General features: G+C 33.4%; 1 long non-coding RNA gene across 1 annotated transcript; it reads right to left on the bottom strand.

Moving 5' to 3' along the window:
* Nucleotides 1–4,293: 4,293 nt before the first annotated feature.
* Nucleotides 4,294–6,408, bottom strand: LOC107876300. The gene is made up of 5 exons (XR_001676046.2): nucleotides 5,940–6,408; nucleotides 5,725–5,851; nucleotides 5,369–5,646; nucleotides 5,169–5,286; nucleotides 4,294–5,058 (listed from the first exon to the last, which is right to left on the bottom strand). It is a non-coding gene; the product is annotated as an uncharacterized LOC107876300 (long non-coding RNA).
* Nucleotides 6,409–23,827: the final 17,419 nt, after the last annotated feature.

Raw genomic sequence — 23,827 nt, 5'->3', positions numbered from 1 at the left:
TTTAATTGATCAAATATTTTGCTGTTTAGAAATAATAATTAAATTATATAAAAATGATATAATTATTAAATAGAATATGTATCTATATAAGATATATGTATAGAAATTGTATAGTTCTATCAAATATGTATATGTACAATATATATATATATATATATATATATATATATATATAATTATTGTATCAAAACTATATGTAATTATATAAAAATTATATAATTATTGTATAAAACGTGTAAAAAAAAAGTACAGTTATTATATAAATTATGTATCAAAACTGTATAATTTTCATATAGAATATTTATATGTATAAGATTTGTATAAAAACTGTATAGAGGTGTGTAGAAACAGTATAGAACAAGCCAATAAATTGAAATGGCTAGAAAGTGGAATTTAAATTTCATGGGCATTTTCATGAAAATAGTTTAATTTGAAGTGTCGTTTCTGTCCTTTTCCCTTGATCTTTTGGTCATATTGTTGCTCATCAGTCATCACTACATAAATAATGGTATAATGTAACGTCTCTGTAGTTGTAGTGTTTGTCCGAAAATTTTATGACTACTATAGAGAGGTTCTGTTATATAGGTGTACTTATCTTTGACGTTCAGATCTCATTTAGCCGTTATAAGCAAAAAAAAAAAAATTAGAAATAGCATGAATATAAAATATGGCAAATATTAGTAGCATTTTCCTCGTATTAGATTTTCATTGTTGAAATTTACTGTGCGCATAACAATAATGATGATTACTATAAATATTTTGATATTTTATTTTGTACATATAGAGAAGTAATTTTACAAAGAGCATACCACTATAATAAACGTCATAATGGTTATAGGTAGAATATTGTTATAAAAAAAAGTAAAATATGGCACTTTATTTTTAAATAAAATTTAAAATACCATTATATTGAGGTAACGTTATAATGTGCTTGACTTTGCTATAAATCCTTCTATATTCTTGGGCGGGGCTAGAGTTTATCATGGTGATATAAAAGTACTGCACAATACTTTTCTCTGGAAAAAACGAAAAAAGATTTTAGATTTGTACAAACTCTTTTCCAGAAGAATTAACTAATTCTAGCAAAATTGCCAAACCACGCAGCAAAACTGAGGTATTATATTTTATATCGATAACAATAATAGTTATTGTACAACAATAATATATCTAGTGGGATATATATATATACTTTACATTTACTTTTATTGGAAAAAAAGACTGTTTGTGTAGACCAGTGGGTAAAAAAAAAAGTGAAATAATAATAATAATTATAGTAATTGAATAGAAAAAATGTTTTATAAAATCCCATTAAACATCATGTTTTTCTTTTTTCAACAAGAACAACAACAATCACAAAAAAAAAAAGGTTGCGAATTGCATACTAGGTAGTGACGCATAATAAGCTAATTTTTTTTTTTTTTTTTTTTTTACCAACACCTTTACTTTATTAATGCAAAGACGAACTTAGGGAGTTAAAAGATGCAGAAGCATCTTTGACAATCCAACTAGGAAAACAGGAAGTCCACACTAACTAATCTAACAATGTAAGAGAAAATTTTGCTATATTATGCGCTACCATATTTCAAGATCTAGGAATATATGTAATTTGAACTTCTTCAAACAACCTCATAAGCTTCCAGATATCTTCACAAGTGGTATCTAATCTCCCATGAAGCTACAGTCTTCTTTATAATCATATCCACTACATTCTTTGTGTCTGATAAGAGTTTCACCTTTGTCCATCAATTTTCATGAGCGCTTTTGAATGCAATCTGAATTGCTAGTGCTTATGCAATGATGATTTTCCCAACAAATTGTATTGGGATACAAAGAGCTCTTTTCACTATCTAGCAAAGTCTGTAATATTTTTGATGTTTGGCCATTTTATCGGGCAAATTTTTCATACCATCTAAACCTTCAGACATCTAAAATGCATATGTTCAAATAGTTTCACTTTCTACGCCACAAATCTTACAAACATCACAATTATTTTTTAGCCTTTTAGAAATAATATCATTAACAGGTAGCACATTCAGGATACCTTTGCGAATAGAGTGTTTATATTTATATCCATAGACCATAAAAAATCTCAGATTTTCTTAGGAAAAGACTGGTAACTTGATTGAGGTCTATCACTATTGGATATGCTACTTCTATCAATTTTCCTCGCCAAATGGTAAACTGATTTCACCTCATAGACTCCCGACTTAGTGTGATATCAAATAATCCTATCTGGAGATCCGATGCTAGAGATTGGGATAGACAAAATGACACTGATATCCTCTATAGAAAAGCTCTTTTGAAGTTTTTGAATTTTCCTAGAGTGGTTACTATGATCAATAAGGTCATTCACTTGTAATTCTATATCCATTTGAGATTGAGAAAACCTAGGTTTGAATCGCACGAGTTGGGGATCCAAGAATCAATCCACACTTTTATACTATCTCCGAATTTCACCCTCCATCTAATGCATTTTTGTAAGAGGTTTCTACCCCAAATGATGCTTTTTCAAATTCAAGAACTAGTAGAAGAAGAAGTAGCTTTGAGGAAAGAGGTATTCTGAAATATTTACTTTTAAGCATTCTAAAGATAAAGAGAGTCTTCTTGAGATAAGATTCGCCATGTTAGTTTTGCCAACAGAGCCTGGTTGAAGGATTTTTAACTTTCTAAATTTTATACCCCCATTAGATTTAGCAATACAAAAGTTTTCTCATTTTTTAAAATGCATTTTTCTTCTACTATCATCTTGGCCCCACCAAAAATTAGAAAAAATAGTAGTAATCTCCTTACACAAATTATCAGAGAATTGAAAATATGATAAAGCATATGACGGTATAGCAGACAAAACGAATTCAAGTATTACTTCTTTTTCAAGCAGGGATTAAGAAATTATTTTTCCAACATTTGATTTTCGTTTTAACTCTATCCTTTATAAATTTCAACATTCTTTTTTTTATTTTTCCACTACTACCGGTAAACCTAAATACATCCCAATCTCATTAGATCTTAGTTGCCCTATTGCTGTAATAATCCTATCCTTATTAATTTTAAAAGATTTTTTACTAAAAATATAGTTGATTTAGAAAATCTTACCTTTTGACCAGAATATTCTTCATATTTTTTAATAATATTCAAAATATTAGAGGTATTCTGAATATTAGCATTATAAAATATAAAGAAATCATCATCAAAGACAAATGGCTAACTGTAGGTCCACTTCTGATCAAACTTAACCCTTGAATATTTTCATTAACTTCCGCTTGATTTAATATTCTAGATAAACCTTCGGCACATATAAGGAACTAATAAGGTGATCAAGGATTTCCTTATCTTAAACCCTTAGTAGGTGTCACTTCCCCCGTTACCTCTTCGTTAATATTAAATCTATACGTAGAAGTAGTGACACATTGCGTTATCCAGCTAAAAAAAGTTTCATAAAAACCCATTTTGGTCATTAGTTTTTGTATATAAACCCATTTCACTTGATTATAACGAACCCATTTTGGTCATTAGTTTTTGTATATAAACCCATTTCACTTGATCATACGCTTTGGCCATATCTAGCTTTAGTTCCATATACTTGTCCTTGACTCGTCTTTTATTTTTCAACATATGAATGAACTCATGTGCTAGAATCACATTATCAACAATTTAATTTTTACCAACAAAACTCGACTGATTAGGAAAAATAATAGTAGGAAGGCATCTTTTAAGTCTTGCAGTTATAATTTTGACAATAATTGTATAAATCGTTGAACATAAGCTAATGAATCTGTACTGGCTAATATCGCTTGAATTTTTTATTTTAGGTATTTAAGTAATAAGAGTTTGATTATATGAGTGATTTAAATGGTCTAAATGAAAGAACCTTTTAACTGCTTTACAAATATCTTTTGATCACTACTAAAAAAAATAGAAAAACTGGCCACACAAACCGACCACATGTAGTCAATTTTCCTGCATTTCTGACCACAGAACCGATCAAAATGCATGGTCGGTAAAAGCGTGGTAGCTTTTTTAAAATCGACCACGTGTGGTCGGTTTTTTGAAAAAATATATATATATATTTTTAAAATTCAATATTATTTTTTAAAAAAGAAAATAAAAGATTTTAAAAATAAAAAAATTTAAAATAAATCGACCACTTGTGGTCGGTATTTTTATTTAAATTAATTATTTAATTTTATAAAATCAACCACATGTGGTCGGTTTTATTTTTTAATTAATTAATTTATTTAAAAAAAAACTGACCACTTGAGATCGATTTATGTCAAATTACCAGGAAACCGACCACATGTGGTCGGTTTTTATAAAATTTTCCTGAAAACCAACCACCTGCGATCGTTTTTTCTGGTAATTTTTTTTTAAAAATAAAAGACTTATATATGCTACATTCCATCAACCAACCAAACAAATGAGCATACAATATATATGTTACATTCCATTCAAACAACCAACATACAATACAAGACTAAAAACATACAAAACATAAAAAAGTGTAAAAACTACAACTCATCTCCAAATTCAAACTACAACACATACAAAAGTCAAAAAACTACCACTCATTATCATCGTCTTCTTCATCCGCATCCTCAGTCGCACACATAGGATCTGATTCCTCATCTGTGCTGATATCATCCAGTGGGCCTGGACCTTTTGCATCCCAAACTGCATCACCAGGACATGGAGGAAGAATCCCTGTAAATCGAATAAAAGAGTTGAACTGCTACAGCAACATCATGATTTGTGATGTTGTTTCCTCCTCCTTCTCCTTCGCCCTCTCTCACTGTGCAATAAACTCTTCAGTGAGTTTAGAAATTGTATTTCTTAGTGCTTCAACGGTTTCTCTATCTACTAATAAGGGATAGGATGTAGGCCCGGCTAAAGACCTAACATTCTCGCCAAAATACTTTCTGTGTTATCCGTAGTATTGTCCTCTAACTGGAGGACCCATAGTTTCTTGCCATAACTCCTCCTCTACATCTTCAGGTATTGTGTCACCTTGACTTTCAGGAGACTGAGTACTACATACTCATTAACGAGCTGCATATATTTGTCCTATATTCAAAGTAAAGTTAAAATTAATAGTAAAAAAATATTAAACTACTTGCACTTGAATATTATCAACTTTGAGAAAAAGATTCATAAATACAAAATTTGATTCTTACATGGGCAGCTTTTGCACGAGGCTCAACCCAGATATCTTCATCAGTTGGGTTCTTTTTCTTCCTCACATACTTCTCCTCGAATATCTCATCGTGTCTTACCTTCCTACCCAATTTTTTTCTGCATATGATAAAATTAATAATATTCAAATAATTAAAAATTTAAATCAAAACAAATAATTAAAACTGTAAAAGTTACATACCATTTTTTTCTCCACAGTAATTCGACTAACTGCACCCGTAGTATGTAGTGAGCCACCCTTGGATGATGCCCTGACTTTCTTTCCTTTCTCACTCAACAATTTGTATTCATCGCTATTCCAATAGCGAATATAATCTTGCCACATGAGTCTAGTATAAACCCTGGTTGTACCCTGTTCGTTCTGGCATAATCCAACAGACCGTTCAATCTGGCTCTAGCTCTTCTATAAAAATTCCTCCGTATAGCACTTTCATGCGCGTCATCCCACCAGTAATATTTCTACAATAACAATAAAAATATAATATTTAATTTTTTGTTCTAACAATGTGTTAAGTAGTCGATAAGTTAAATCCTTACATGAAATTCTTTAAATATCTTTTCTCTGTCATATTCTGGAACCTTTTGGCAACTGGTTCAATAGCCATTGAAGTTTTGACTAATGCATTTAGTCATAATTTTTTTAACTCCAGCATCGGGCTTAAACCTACAACACAAGATCAAACAGTAATTTCATAGAGCATAATAATTTGTAAATAAAAAATGAATAATGTTGTTATATTTTGAAATCTTACCCTATTCCATATGGTATAATATACCGCCTCTGATAATCATCTCTGTCTCCGAGCTACTGAACAAGTGTCGGTGGATGCACTGGCATGGGTGGATTTGAAGCATCGGATGGAGTGCCTCAAAGATGAAGACTCGTCAACCCAATAGATCCAGCATAATCACTGTGAGAACGTGGGTGACTGCTAGCAGAGGGTACTACAGACGATGGTAGATGCCTGGATGTGCCAGTGGTTATCTGATAGTACCGTGATGGCGGTGGCATGGGGATGAGAGCAAAATGAGTCGCTCTAGTCCCATGAAGTGGACCCACATGTATAGAAGGAGGAACCGAATACTGCGACGACCTAGAATATGAGAGTCATGCTTGCGCATCAGCAAATCAACCCTCAGATATATGAATACCTGTCGGTCGTATATAAGGCGGAGGTTGTTTTTTCTTTTTGTTTTTGTAGGATCAACTTTTTGATTATCTTTTTCACCTCTACCTTCCATCTAAATTATGTAAAGTTAATAAGTAGTTAGTCCTTACAAAATGAATATATAAGAAAACATTCTAAGTAACTAATTTCAATTTACTAATTCACATTTCAAAGCACTCCAACAACACGAGAAAGACAAGAATATTTCTATTACTATATAAATTATGAAAAAGTGAAAACAACAATCATACACAGTATGTTACATATCAATCTTAAACAAGAAACGTAAAGGTAAATAGTATAAAGCATAAAGACATCAATACATAATAAATACAACCTACACAAACTAATTCTCCTTTCCTGAAGATTCTCGACTAAACTATTCACCCTCTTCAAAAGTTTCCTCATCTCCTACCCATTCAGCCTCTTCATCAGCAACATTAACTTCTTCAAATATATTTTCTGGGTGATTCAAACTATCCACTAAATCAATGTCCACTAGCTGGTGATCAATCTATATTTCATTTTGATGCGCAGTCTCCAACACATTCTCAACTTCCACTTATCCCATAGGCTTTGTTTTTATTATATCCCACCAATCAGAGTTATCACTGCGTAATAGATAAGGAGCATAATAAACTTGTTTAGCATTTTGTGTGAGAACAAAGGGATCGTAAATAGGATACAACCTATTGTGCTTCACTTCAATGATGTTATGCTACTTATGTACTCTTGTGCCTGGATTAAACCACTTATATCAAAAGAGGACAATTTTTTTTATTGGGAAACCAACATACTCCAGTTTTAAGATCTCTTGTATGATGCCAAAGTAATCAACATCATCATCACCTGTAACCCAAACACCGCTATTATTGTTTTCCTTGTTTTGGAGTGTTCTTCGGTGGAAAATTTAAACGTATATACTATGTAATGGGACATTATATGAGCTTCAAATGGCCCCAAAGAAATATATCTCAAGGACTTATCGTATGCGGCTGCATTTAGTGACTGGTGTACTTAAAAATATTACACACACACACACACATATATATGTTAGTTGAAGAATGTGTAAATGTTTTAAATTTGTAGAAATAATAGTACACATATGAACCTCATATGTAAACCATGTTGCAAAAGATGCATACACTTGATTTTCGTGGAATTGAGTCTTAAATGAACTGAAGATCCAACATACGAAACACGATTAGTTTTCTTAAGGGAATGAGTAAATAAATAAGTTATGTTAATATTTAATCTCCTTAATTCAGAGAGGGCTCAACTTCTGGGCAATTCAGCAAGACATACAAAGTTGCTGATTTGTGCTCCATGGTAGAGAGCCGACGAAATATGGTCTTTTTAGCCTTACTACCAGATTAATTGAAAATTAATATCGGATGCAAATGATGCTCATTCCCATCGTTCTGATGACAATTTAGTCTGTTTCTTGAACAAGCAACTTCATCACAAAAGTAGTATGAACAAAATTGAGACGTTTCTCTTGCAAGATATGCCTCAACTATAAAGCCTTCCACCCTATGTTTATTTTTGGGATCCTTTTTCAATTTTTCAATTGCTGCACAATCTTAAGATTAGATGTTTACTATATTAAAAAAAATATGTATGAAATTTAAATATTTTGTAATTGCTTACCGTTCGAATGGATACATCTACCTAGTTTGAACTGGACCGCCTAGCCGAGCTTCGTGCACAAGGTGAATGGGAAGATGTTCCAGTATATCAAAGAACCCTGGTGGAAAAATCTTCTCCAACTTGTTGGTGATAACAACAATATTACTTTCCATTCGCCCCACATTTTCTTCTTTTAATGTGGTGGCACATAAGTCTTTGAAGAACAAACTAATCTCTGCTATTGGTTTCCATATGTTTTCAGGTAAACCAATATAAGAAATTGGAAGTAATTATTCCATGAAAACCTGACAATAATGGATTTTCATTCTATGCAAGATTTCTTGTGCCATATCAATCCTCTTTCCCAAATTTGAGGCATATCCATTGGGTATCTTTAAACTTTGGACCCTCTCGCATATTTTTTGCTTTTGGTCCAACTTGAATATACAACTAGCCTTGGGCTTAAGAACATTGCCATTGATCCCTTTCTGTAAGTGTAATTCTCTACATTTGCAATATTCTGGTAAATCAAGTCTGGCCTTAGGATTATCCTTTGTCTTGCCGGTGACATCCATAATTGTGTTGAACAAGTTGTCAAAATAGTTCTTCTCAGTATTCATGAAATCAAGATTATTTCTAAGTAAATTATCTGGCCAATAATCTAACTCCTAAAATATACTTTGCTTAGTCCAGTTATGCAAAATGCCATATCCATCAAGCCTATACAATGGTTCCTAGCTAACTTTAGGCAAATCCTGAACTATCTCCCAGACGTCATGAACAAATAACCTTGGAGGTAGACCATCATATTTTGTTCTGTTCTTTCTGAGTCCATTCCTGAGTCTCCTAAACTCATGATTAGGTGGCAAGAAACAATGATGACAATCAAGCCATGAATTTTTCCTGCCATGTCTCAATGTGAAAGATTTTATTTTTTCCACGCAGTATGGACAAGCCAACTTTCTAGTTGCCATCCACCTAGACAACATTCCATAAGCAGAAAAATCATTAACAGTCCACATTAGATATGCAAACAGATTGAAATTTTGTTTAAGTGAAATGTCCCAAGTTTCAACCCCTTCATGCCATAAAATTTGAAGTTCATCATCAAAGGTTGCAAGTAGACATCTATTCCTCTTTTTGGATTACACGAGCCACGAACAACACAATTCAAAAATATATAGGGACTAGTGATCGATATTTCAGGAGAAAGATTATACGGGATGATAAATACAGGCCAACATGAATATGGCGCAGTACCAACTGAAAAAGGAGAGAAGCCATCCGCACATAATCTTAAACAAATATTTCGTGGCTCAACTGCAAAATCTAGATAAGTTGCATCAAAATTCTTCCAAGCCTCTCAATTAGATGGATGACACATAACACCAGTGGGCCTTCTATTTTCACTGTGCCATCTCATATGAGGAGTTAAGCTATTTAAAGCATCCAACCTCTTCAACCTTGGTATTAGAGGTAAATAATGCATCGCCTTAATAACAATTTTATTTCCACTACAACAACATTTATATCGAGGGTGCTGACAAAACTTATAGGACTCAACGTTATCATCTTCCTTAAAGTATAACATGCAACCATTTTTACAACAATCAATTCTAACAGAGGATAGACCTAACTTTTACACCAATCTTTTTGCCTTATAGAAAGAACAAGAATCTCTAAAGCGGGGTCAACTAACTCTTTAATAAGGTTTATTATTGAGTCTATTCCTCCTTCAGCAATATTCCAATTAGATTTTATACTTAATAATATAACAGCAACGGACAAATGAGAATTCGAACACCCGTCAAACAAAGAATGACTAGCAGCATGAAGTTGGTTATAAAAATGACCCGCTTCTCTATTGGGAACATCTTCGACATTTTCCCTGAAGTTGCCTCCGTGTTGCATCCCAAAAGCATTGTGCACCATTTTTATCATCCTAGTATTTTAATATTAATTATGCCCTACAGACCTACTATTTTCACCAACAACAAAGTTATTTTGCCAGACATCACCATGAATAGTATGCAATCTTAAAAAGTCCTCATGAAATCCTTTTCTATAAAGATGTTCCTTTATAATTTCTGCTTTTAAAAGATTTGTACCATCACATCAAACACAAGGACATCGAATAGCCCAAAACGTGACCAAGTATTAAGTGTTTTAGCATGTTCAACAAATTGTCTGACACCTTCAACAAATTCCACCCTAAGACCCATTCTATTATCATTATTCCATTGATATATCCAGCTATAATCAGGTTCCATCTTCACAATCAATCAGATTCATGTAATTAGTTCAAGTCAAAAAAGTTCACATTTTAAGTACCTAAATTCAAAATGAAAAGTACCTAAATTCTAGTTACCAAATTATACTACATTCAAAAAAAATTCACAATTCAAGTACCAACACTTAATCAATTTCAACTCACTAAGTCATCTCCCAAGTCACCAAACTTAACTATATTCGAAATGATAAATACATCTTTCAACTACCTACACTTAATCAATTTCAAGTGACTAAGTCACCTCCCAAGTCACCAAACTAAACTACATTCAAAATGATAAAAATCACATTTCAAGTACCTACACTTAATCAATTTCAAGTGACTAAGTCACCTCCCAAGTCACCAAACTAACTACATTCAAAAGGAAAAATTTCACATTTTAAGTATCCACACTTAATCAATTTCAAGTCACTAAGTCACCTCCCAAGTTACCAAACTATACGACATTCAAAATGAAAAAATTCACATTTCAATTACCAACACTTAATCAATTTCAAGTAACTAAGTCACCTCCCAAGTCACCAAACTAAACTACATTCAAAATGATAAATTCACCATTTAAGTACCTACACTTAATCAATTTCAAGTGACTAAGTCACCTCCCACATCACCAAACTAAACTATATTCAAAAGGAAAAAAATCACATTTCAAGTACCTACACTTAATCAATTTCAAGTTACTAAGTCACCTCCCAAGTTATCAAACTAAACTACATTCAAAAGGAAAAAATTCACATTTCATGTATCTACACTTAATCAATTTCAAGTCACTAAGTCACCTCCTAAATAATCAAACTATACTACATTCAAAATGAAAAGAATTCAAATTTCAAGTACCAACACTTAATCAATTTCAAGTCACAAAGTCACCTTCCAAGACACCAAATTAAATTACATTCAAAATGATAAATTTACCTTTCAAGTATCCACACTTAATCAATTTCAAGTGACTAAGTCATCTCCCACCTCACCAAACTAAGCTACATTCAAAAGGAAAAAATTCACATTTCAAGAACTTACACTTAATCAATTTCAAGTCACTAAGTCACCTCTCAAGTCACCAAACTAAACAACATTCATAATAAAAAAAATTACATTTCAAGTACCTACACTTAATCAATTTCAAGTGACTAAGTCACCTCCCTAGTCACCAAACTAAACTACATTCAAAAGGAAAATATTCACATTCCAAGTACCAACACTTAATCAATTTCAAGTCACTGAGTCACCAAACTTAACTATATTCGAAATGATAAATTTACCTTTCAAGTACCTAGACTTAATCAATTTCAAGAGACTCAGTCACCTCCCAAGTTACCAAACTAAACTACATTCAAAATGAAAAAAATTCACATTTCAAGTACCTACACTTAATCATTTCAAGTGACTAAGTCACCTCTGAAGTCACCAAACTAAACTACATTCAAAATGAAAAAAATTTATATTTCAAGTACCTACACTTAATTAATTTCATGTGACTTAAGTCACCTCCCAAGTCACCAAACTAAACTACATTCAAAAGGAAAAAAATTCACATTTCAAGTAACTACGCTTAATCTATTTCAAGTTACTAAGTCACCTCCCAAGTCACCAAACTAAACTACATTCAAAACAAAAATTCACATTTCAAGTACCAACACTCAATCAATTTCAAGTCACTAAGTCACCTCCCAAGTTACCAAACTTAACTACATTTGAAATGATAAATACACCTTTCAAGTACCTACACTTAATCAATTTCAAGTCACTAAGTCATCTCCCAAGTCACCAAACTATACAACATTCAAAATGAAAAAAATCATCTTTCAACTACCTACACTTAATCAATTTTAAGTGACTAAGTCACCTCCCAAGTCACCAAACTTAACTACATTCAAAATGATAAATTCACCTTTCAAGTACCTATACTCAATCAATTTCAAGAGACTTAGACACCTCCCAAGTCACCAAACTAAACTACATTCAAAAGGAAAAAATTTACATTTTAAGTACCTACATTTAATCAATTTCAAGTCACTAAGTCACCTCCCAAGTCACCAAACTATACAACATTCAAAATGAAAAAATCCACATTTCATTTACCAACGCTTAGTCAATTTCTAGTCACTAAGTCACCTCCCAAGTCACCAAACTAAACTACATTCAAAATGATAAATTCACTTTTCAAGTATCTACACTTCATCAATTTGAAGTGATTAAGTCACCTCCCACATCACCAAACTAAACTACATTCAAAAGGAAAAGAATCACATTTCAAGAACCTACACTTAATCAATTTCAAGTTCTAAGTCACCTTCCAAGTTACCAAACTAAACTACATTCAAAAGAAAAAATTCACATTTCAAGTACCTACACTTAATCAATTTCGAGTGTGTAAGTCACTTCCCAAGTCACCAAACTAAAATACATTCAAAAGGAAAAAAAATCACATTTCAAGTTCCTATACTTAATCAATTTCAAGTCATTAAGTCACCTCCCAAGTCACCAAATTATACTACATTGAAAATGAAAAAAATTCACATTTCAAGTACAAACATTTAATTAATTTCAAGTCACTAAGTCACCAAACTAAACTATATTCGAAATGACAAATTCACCTTTCAAGTACCTATACCTAATCAATTTCAACTGACTAAGTCACCTCCCAAGTCACCAAACTAAACTACATTCAAAAGGAAAAAATTCACATTTCAAGTACCTACACTTAATCAATTTCAAGTGACTAAGTCACCCCTCCAAGTCACTAAACTAAACTACATCAAAAGGAAAAAAAATTACATTTCAAGTACCTATATTTAATTAATTTCAAGTCACTAAGTCACCAAACTATACTCCATTCAAAATGAAAAAAATTACATTTCAAGTACCAACACTTTAATTAATTTCAAGTGACTAAGTCACCTACAAGTCACCAAACTAAACTACATTCAAAATTAAAAAAAAATCGCCTTTCAACTACCTATACTTAATCAATTTCGTGTTACTTAGTCACCTCTCAAGTCACTAAACTAAACTACATTCAATATGATAAAATTCATATTTCGAGTACCTACACTTAATCAATTTCAAGTGTCTAAGTCACCTCCCAAGTCACCAAACTATACTACATTCAAAATGAAAAAATTTACATTTCAAGTACCTAAACTTAATCAATTTTAAGTGACCAAGTCACCTCCCAAGTCACCAAACTATACTACATTCAAAATGAAAAAAATTTACATTTCAAGTACCTACATTTAATCAATTTAAAGTAATTAAGTCACAAAACTATACTGCATTCAAAATAAAATAATTCATATTTCAAGTACGTACACTTAATCAATTTCAAGTGACTAAGTCACGTCCCAAGTCACCAAACTAAACTACATTCAAATGGAAAAACTTTACATTTCAAGTACTTATACTTAATCAATTTCAAGTTACTAAGTCACCTCCTAAGTCACCAAACTATACTACATTCAAAATGAAAAAATTCACCTTTCAACTACCTATACTTAATCAATTTCAAGTCACTATGTTATTTCCCAAGTCTCCAGACTAAACTACATTCAAATAAAAAAATTTACATTTCAAGTATTTTCACAAATTACCAAACTAAACTACATTCAAAACTAAAATAAGTAGAGGCGTTGCATGTTCCTCTCACACCATATAACAACAATAACAACATAACCAGTGTATTCCCACCTAGTGGGGTCTGGGGAGGATAAAGTGTACGCAAACCATACCACTACCTCAAGAGAAGTAGAGAGGCTATTTCTGATAGACCCCCGGCTTAGGACCAATAACAGTATAACAAATACAAAAAGTATGCGGATACAAACTAGTGTGGTACACAAAACAAACTAACAGTATAACAAACACAAAAGGTAAGTGCATAATAAACTAGTACAGGAAGCAAAAAAGCCAACACCACTAACCCTAAAAAATACAGCCTCATCACTACAAACCAGAAACTCCAGACCCAAAGGAGCACTCCCCTATTACTACCGCCATGCTCCCACCCCCTAACCCTCTACCCTAATCCGCATCCTCCACACCTTTCTATTAAGGGTCACGTCCTTTGTAAGCTGTAATTGCTCCATATCATGCCTAATCACCTTCCTCTAATATTTCTTTGGTCTACCTCTAGCCTGCCTAAAACCATCTATATCCAGAGTCTCATACCTCTGCACTGGAACATTAGGGCTCCTCCTCGTCATATGCCTAAACTAACGTAGCCTCACTTCTCACAACTTATTCTTCACTGAGGCAACTTCCTTCTTCTCTCAAATAATCTCATTTCTCACCCTATCTTTTCTGGTATGTCCACACATCCATTGCAACATTCGCATCTCCGCCACCTTCACCTTTTGGATGTGGGAGTTCTTAACTAGCCAACACTACGCTCCATACAGCATAGCTATCTGGACTACCACTCTGTAGAACTTACCTTTAAGCTTTGGGGGCACCTTCTTATCACAAAGGACTCCCGAAGTGAGCCTCTACTTCAACAACCCAGCCCTAATACCATGTGTGACATCCTCGTCAATCTCACTATTACCCTAAATTATAGACCCCAGATACTTAAAACTCTCCCTCTTCTGGATGGCCTGAGAGTCTAGCTTCACAACCACTCTATCTTCTTGCGACATATTACTGAATTTACACTTCAAGTACTCCGTCTTTATTCTACTTAACGGAAAACCTTTAGATTCAAGCATCTGTCTCTAAACCTCCAACTTATCATTAACTCCACCCCGAGTCTCATCGATCAGAACCACATCATCTGCAAATAACATACACCAAGGCACCTCTCTTTGAAGATGTCACATCAAAACATCCATCACTAAGGAAAATAGAAACGGGCTGAGAGTCAATCCCTGGTGCAACCCTATCAAAATTGTGAAGTGCTCTGAATCTCCAAATACTATTCTCACACGAGTCTTTGCACTATCATACATATCCTGAATCGACCTAATATACGCCATGGGCACCCCTCTAGCCTCCAAGCACCTCCACAGAATCTCCCTGGGAACTCTGTCATATGCCTTCTCTAGATCAATAAACACTATGTGCAAGTTTTTCTTCCTCTCTTGAAACTGCTCCACTAATCTCCTCACAAAGTGAATGGCCTCAGTAGTCGAGCGACCAGGCATGAAACCGAACTGATTCTCAGAGGTCGTCATGATCCTCCTCATCCTCAACTCAACCACCCTTTCCCAAACCTTCATAGTATGACTCGACAACTTAATGCCTCTATAGTTGTTACAAATCTGAATGTCTCTTTTGTTCTTATACACTGGAATCATCGTGCTCCACCTCTATGCTTCAGGCATCTTAGCAACTCTAAAAATAATGTTAAACAGCTTTGTCAACCACTCCAAACCTGCCCCACTAGTTCTCATCCAAAAGTCTACTGAAATCTCATCTGGCCCCATCACCCTCCCCTGCCACATCCTGCGAATAGCTTTCTTGACCTCCTCAACCTCGATATGCCTACAATAACTATAATTGTGACCCTTCTCAAATATCTCTAAGTCTCCCAACACAGAACCTTTGTCCCCCTTATCGTTCAAAAGTGTATGAAAATAGGACTACCACCTCTCCCTAATGAAGGCATCCTCAAACAACACTATACCATCTTCTCATTTGATGCACTTCACTTGGTCAAGGTCACAATCCCTCCATTATCTGGCCTTGGCCATCCTATACAACTTCTTATCTTTGCCTTTCTTCTCTAAAGCCACATATAAACTCTCAAAAGCTGCTGTCTTAGCCACCGTAACCACTAACTTAGCCTCTCTTCTAGCAACCTTATACTCATCCTTATTCTTCTATATTTCCTCATCATCCTTCCTCCCAACCAACTCAGCATAAGCCACCTTTTTAGACTCTACCTTTCTTTTAACCTTTTCGTTTTACCACTAGTCTCCTCGATATTTGCCAGATCGACCTCTCGAGACACCCAACACCTTTCTAGCGGTCTCCCTAATGCAACTAGAAGTCGTCTCCCACATATTATCCACCCTCCCTATACTCTCCCAAGCCCCCCACTCTTCAACTTCTCTTTCATCTCCAAAGTACTAGCCAAAGTTAGGCTCCCCCACTTAATCTTGGGTCGCGCCTCTCTACTTCTTTTCTTTTTGCACTTATTGATAACCAAGTCCATCACCAACAACCTATGTTGAGTCGAGAGATTCTCTCTAGGTATGAATTTACAGTCCTTACATAGCACTCTATCCCTTTTTCTAAGAAGTAAAAAGTCTATGTGAGTCTTGGCCACTGAACTTCGAAATGTAATAAGGTGATCCTCCTTCTTCGAAAAGATCGAATTTGCTATCCACAACCCAAAAGCCCTAGAAAAATCCATCAGAGAAGTTCCTTCTTTATTCTGCTCACCAAAACCGAAACAGCCATGCACATCATCATACCCTCTCGACAAAGACCCAATATGCCCATTGAAATCCCCTTCCACAAAAAGCTTCTCAGTGCTCGGGATGTTCCTCACCACCTCATCTAAAACCTCCCAGAATTCCTTCTTCTCCTCTTCGGCCAAACCTACTTGTGGGGCATAGGAACTAATAATGTTCACAGTAGACCCTCCTATGACTAACTTAATAGACATCAGTCTATCACTAACTCTCTTTACCTCTATCACCTGCTCCCTAAGATTTTCATCTACTAAGATACCTACCCTATTTCTATGTCGCACGCAACCCGAGTACCATAACTTATATCCATCCATATCTCTCGCTTTAGTGCCTACCCATTTAGTTTCTTGGACACACGCTACACTAACCCTCCTCTTTCTAAGAATCTTCACCAGCTCTATAGATTTACCCTATAAAGTACCAATGTTCCAAGACCCAACTCGTAACCTAGAAGCTCTTTCATCCCTCCTAACCTTACTACCCCTAGCCCCTGACCCCAAACTCGATCCTAGACCTGACCTAAACCCAATCCCCCCAAACCCTGGTCCAGACCTAATAATTCCAAACCCTAATCTCGACCTATGATATGCCCCTAGTTTACCCTCACCAATCACAACCACTATGCAACAAAGGGAAGAAAGGAAAAAGGAAAGAAAGATAACAAAGGGAAACACACAAATTTTGGTACACAATAGTCAATAGCGGGAACTAATACTACCACAGTTAATGGATATGCTAGTAAATCAAGTAACAGTAATCAGACAAGATAACATACTCCAAAACTACTAAGAACAACAAAGAGATTCACACGTACAACACTATTACAAAGTAACCAATCAACAAAAAATTTGACACCTACAACCAGATAATCAGCCAAGACGCTACAAAACAGGAATCACAACAAGAATATTGCAGAACACTACCAGTAGCAGCCTTTAAAAATCAAGAAAGCTATACACAACTAGAAAATATAGATCGAGTGCACCTGATCGAAGCTGGGTTGTGTCCTTATACTTGGTTGAGTCGCTGGATTTTGGTAATTTACAGTAGAAATTGGTCGTCGGAATAGTATCACTGAAATAGTGTTCTCGGGAATAGCCTTGGCAGTCCTTGAAGGTTGTTGTGGTGATGATTTGGCCTGTGAAAGTGTTGAGGGAGGCGGCGGTGGCTTGTTGGAGTTGCTGCTGTTGGCGACGATGGAGGCTGGTGGCTGAGATGCGGTAACGGTGGCGAGGACTAGTGACGGTAGCTAGTTCGCTACTTTTTACAGCGGCGATGGCGAGGAGATGAAGCATTTGGGAAGAGATCCAATAGACAGAGCATCTCCAGAGAAAAGAGGAAGGAGTAGGGGGCAGTGATTGGTCGGTGGTTGCTGACTGCTTTTACCGGAAATGAAAAGGACGGCGGCTGGTTTGACGGAGGCGGCGATGAAGTTCTTCGATCGGAACGTGGTCGGAGATGGCGGTGATGTACGTATGCGATGGAGGGACAGCGCCGATTTGATGATTGGGTTCTCATCGGCTGAGAGTGGCGGCGATGATGGGTTCACCGGAGAGAGGAGAGGAGGCTGGTTTAGCGGTGGTCCTTGGACGGTGATGGTTTTGCGAATGGCAATAAAAAGAGAGAAAGACAAGATGGGTGAGGGCCAGCTGCCGACGAGTTCGCCGGAGAAGGCGGCACCATTTCCCCTTTTGTCTTTGTAGAGAGAGGCTTAGAGACTTCATCATAAGAATATTCCTCTCACACCATTTAATCATCACAAAATTCCTATGGCTTTCAAAGCCTTCTATAACAAACAATCCCAAACTAAACTACATTTACAGACTTCATCATAAGAAAATCGAGAGAAATCAACTTACCTTTGCTTGGCCTAAATTAAAGACAAAGAGATAAGCGATCACCGAAAAATAGCAAAGCAATCTTTTTCCCGAATTCGGATTCTATCTTATAGTAACATCAAATTTCAAGCAACCCATTAGGCAACTAGAAGAAAAACATCTTGACCATTAGGTAAAATAAGAAAAATCTTGACCATTAGGTATGATCAATTTCCATATTCCCAACCACTTTCCAAGTTCTTACAAATATATTTCAGCTACATCAACATCCTTATTTTCTCATATTCTTAGCTTAAAATCACCATAAAAAACCACCAAAATACGAAAACTATAATGGACTATCAAGAAAAGTAAACCCTAATTTACTTGGAAGAACCACCAATACAAGTAATTACTTAAAAAAATCACCAAATATGTTTCCATAAATTTCCAAGAAAGTAATTTGGTTAAGATTAGGTCTAGTACAAGTATGGGGGTTAAGATTATGTCTAATACAAGTACCAATGAACATAAATATAATAAACTGTACCTATTCCGGTGGAGGTCGGAAGTGTGTGTGTTTGTTGCGATGTGTGTGTGTTGCACGATGTGTGTGTGCGTGTGTTAATTTAGGGGCGATGTGTGTGTTAGTTGTGTTTATTATGTTGGTTCCGGGTTAGGTCGGGTCGGGTTGGGTAGGACTTAATTAATTTAATAATTTTTTTTCATTAAATTCCAAAAAATCGACCACATGTGGTCGATTTTCTAAAAATATTGTTAAAAACCGACAACATGTAGTTGGTTTTCTGGAAATTTTTTGACCACATGTGATCGATTTTTACAAAATAATTGGCAAAATAAAATATAAGTGTTCGATTTAGTTTTTAAAAAGTTGCTTTAGGAAAATGACCAAAGGTGGTCAACTTTTTATAAAAGTTAAATCATATAATTAGTTATTTTATCATCATATTAACACGGGTAGTATATTTCCTCAATCGTATAGTAATAGCAATGCATTTTGCAAATTAGGATGAATTTTTAGTTTATCTTTTAAATACGATACTATATATAATATACAAATGGAAAAGGGAAATTAAGATTGGGTTGGGTCGGGTCATTAACAGGTATTACCAAAATACACGGTTGATTTATTTTAAAAAAAATCATTCAAAAAATGAACACTTGAGGTTGATTTTTATTAAAAAATTATTTTTTAATAAATTTTATAATAGTTATAACAACATCCAAATAATTTAATGCAGTGCGTATATATATAAATCATATAATTAGTTATTTTATCATCACATTAAAATGAGTAGTATATTTCCTCAGTCGTATAATAATATCAATGAATTTTGCAAATTACGATAATTTTTTGGTTAATTAGCTTTTAAATACGATATATATATATATATATATATATATATGTGTGTGTGTGTGTATGTATGTATGTATGTATATATATATATATATACACACACACCTCGTAATACTTGTCTTATGTTATTGCAACTTCAACAACATACGTGTGTTTACATTGACACAAAATAGTATATCTATTTCCTCAATAGTATGATATCAACGTATTATTCAAAATATTTTGATATATAGATTCAGTAATCTAGCTTTCGATTACTGCACACGTCACTACGCGAGATATATGTATATATACATATATTCAATTATCTATCAGCTTTCAAATACATATTATAAACATCACATACACGATTTTACTACCCCATAATAATATACAACGTATTTCACATATACTTAGATGAATTATCGGTTAGTTTATCTTATGTCATTAATATACCTTCACTATATAATATGTATATACTATGTATATATACCTATATATACACACACATATACACACTATCGACTATATCAAGTTTTAAATACGTACTATATACATCACATACGTACACGAGTATATTATCCAATAATATAATGCGACGTATTTCATAAACATACTTTGATGAGTGATCGATTAATTTGATTAGCTTACATTAATATAACTTCAACGTACAATATTATTACTTCTGTCGTTTCAAATCAAGGTATTCAATATGTTTGGATAGATTCTACTAGGTTTTGACTACATCGTTCATCAATTGATCACTACGTCATATATATATATATGAACTCGTGAATGCGTACTATTTACATCACATCTACAAGTATATTACCTTATAATAGAACACGTTCATTATATTCTGATGAATTATCGGTTATATATTACATTATTATGACTGCAATAGTAGCATAATATCATTATCTTAATGGTATGATATATATATATACACATACATACTCCTTATAAAAATATTATGCATGTTTAACTTCATTTAAAGTATATAAAAAAAATATTTATTTTATATATTGAAATATAAGTAAAAGATAAAGATTATGTTTAACGTAATTTGATTATTTTATTTGATATATTTTTTAGTGTAATTTTTTCACAAAATCTAAGATTGATTAATTTTTATTATTATTGTATTGGTTATCGACTATGTGTGATTAGTGTAATTTCAAAAAAAAATTATTTGATTATACATATAATTATTTTTTAATAAGAACCAACCACAAGTAATCGGTTTTCTAAATATTTTTTTAATATTTGTAATACCAAAACCGACCACATGTTGTCAGTTTTTTAAAATTATATTCTTTTCTTAGTTTAATTAAAAACCGACCACAAGTGGTCGATTTTTTAAAATTATTTTCTTTTTATTTTAATTAAAAGCTGACCACAAGTGGTCGATTTTTTTAATTTTTATTTTATTTTAATTACAAACTGACCACAAGTGCTCAGTTTATTAAAATTATTTTCTTTTTTTTTTTTTTAAATTAAAAACCGACCACAAGTGGTTAGCTTTTTTATTTTTTATTTGTAAAAGAAATAATAATTAATGTAAAAATTATTGATATGATTATTTTAAAATTTTCAAATATAAAAGCAACCACATCTGGTCGCTTTTTTTTTTTTTTTAAAAAAAAACTAACTACATGGTCGGTTTTTTCCGACCACAATCTATGATCGATTTTTTGTGGTCGATTTTCCTATCTTTTTAGTAGTGGATAAAGTATTTCAATACTTTTGAAAGAAAAATAGAGTCATACCATCTGCTCCTGAAGCTTTTAAGGGATGAATATCAAATATCGCATTCTTATTCTTCTCATTTGTAACATCTCTAATAATACTATCATTCATAGAGTTATCAACTAGCGGATAAATTAAGCTCAAAATAGAATCGAAGTTGAAAGGTCTAGAGGTAGTAAAGAGATTCTTATAAAATCGTTGTATTTCTTGCACAATCTCTTTTTGTTCGGAGATCCATTGGCCATACATTTTAATATTATTACACTTACGTCTTCGGATAGTTTTCATCTGAAAGAAAGATGTTTTCATATCGCCCTTCTGTTGCCATAACGCTCTAGAATATTGTTTTCAATAGACTTCGTCATCCTTATAGGCCTGGCCTTATTCTCTCTTAAGCACCTTCAACTTATTTATATCAAAAAGACTAGTGTCGTTCTTAAGTTCAACTATTCTATCCTTAATTTCATGAATTTTTTCCCTAGAGTTACCTTTACCATCTCGAAGACAAGCTAGTAGCGCAATTTTACATTTTTTTAACTTGAAGCTCACTAAAGATTGTTTAGTACCTTCTACACTTCTATTCCCCGTTTGCTCAATCGTCATATTTACTTTTTCTTTTTTCGCTCCACCTTTTATCGAGAAAGAACCTGTTTTTCTTTTTCTATAGGGCTAGGTTCAGAGTTTATAAGCAAAGCTAAGTGGTCAGAGGCCTCCATTTCTAAATGGGTGATGTTAGCTTGATTAAATTTAACTCTCCAGTCAGGAAAACTTAAAGCTCTATCAAGTCTTTCTTGAATTATCCCATTATTTTTTCTAAGACACCACCAAGTCCAGGATTTCCCATTAAATTCTAAGTCTATAGCTCTGATCTTCCATAAGAAGTTTTTAAAGTCTGTAAAGGAAGACCTCTCTCGAACTCTACCTCTTATTTTTTCATAATTATCCCTAATGTCATTAAAACCACCATCCATAATTCACATTGGTCTCCAATTATTATATTTGCCGCAAAGTTCTTGTAATTAATTTAATTCTACGAATAGCTTTATTAGTACTTAAGTATACAACACATACCAACATGTACTATTTACAGTTATATCATGTACATATGTTTCAATGTAAAAGGAGATAGATTGATAGTAACATACCTGGATTTTATCATTCCAAAACAAGCATAGCCCTCCTGCTAATTGCATGTGGCATATTCAACTGTCTCTGAACTCTTCGCATTATGTTTTCTTGATTCTTATTCTCTCTTAAAAAAACCATACTCGGAGAGTGGAGACGTATTTTATCCTTCAAAAAGAAAACCGTCAAAGACCCCCCTCCTCCGGCAGTCTGGGTAATTCCACACCATCGTCTTCATTTGAAAGAAGAGAGCTATTTCGGGCTGACCTCCCATTCCATCACTAATTTTAGCTTCTTAGCTTCTATGTCTGACATTTCACTATTTTTTCCTTCTCCTTTATTACACAAATTTTTGATATATAAATCAATCACTACCACATCAAATAAATTATTTTTTGAACTTTCTATTATGCTATTATTCTTAGAACCTATTGCTTCTATTCCTCTAGCTCGCCTTTTTCAATTCTTATTTTTCCCCTTATGAGTAATATTTTTTTTCCACTTGTACAACTATTTCTTTATCTTTTTCTCCATTAATTATCTCAACCGAAACATTTACTAATGTTGGTATCATAATAGAAGTAGTATCATTAAGATATTTAGTATACTAATTATTAGATTCATCAATATGGGCTAGGCCCGTTGGGCTGGCCCGACCTAGCCTATAATACGATTTATACAACCCATTTAAGAAGATGACTTTTCAGCCCGACCCAAATAAGCCCGTTAGCTGCGGAGCTTAAGCAATATGGGCTAGGCTGACTTGTGGGTCACACAAAAAATGATAAAAAAAAATAAAATAAAGTACAAAGAATAAAAAAAGGAATCCTAACTCAAAGTCTATTTGGACCATCATAGATATTTAAATATTAATTGTGTTTATAAAATATATAAATAACTAAAATACAAAATTTTTTAATGAATCAAATATATTTGATGAAGATGATGTGATGATGAACAAGCCATAAGTTCCACGAAATTTTTTTTTAAGAGTTCACTTTCACTTTTAATGGATTAAATGTTGACGTTTCTTTGTGTGTTATTGTGACCAATTAAAACAAAATTAAGTTACTATTGCTATTTAACTATTT

Source organism: Capsicum annuum, chromosome 1, assembly GCF_002878395.1.
Source record: "Capsicum annuum cultivar UCD-10X-F1 chromosome 1, UCD10Xv1.1, whole genome shotgun sequence".
NCBI lineage: Eukaryota > Viridiplantae > Streptophyta > Magnoliopsida > Solanales > Solanaceae > Capsicum > Capsicum annuum.
Note: the sequence above shows the minus strand (reverse complement) of the source record. Positions and strands in the feature narration are given on the sequence as shown.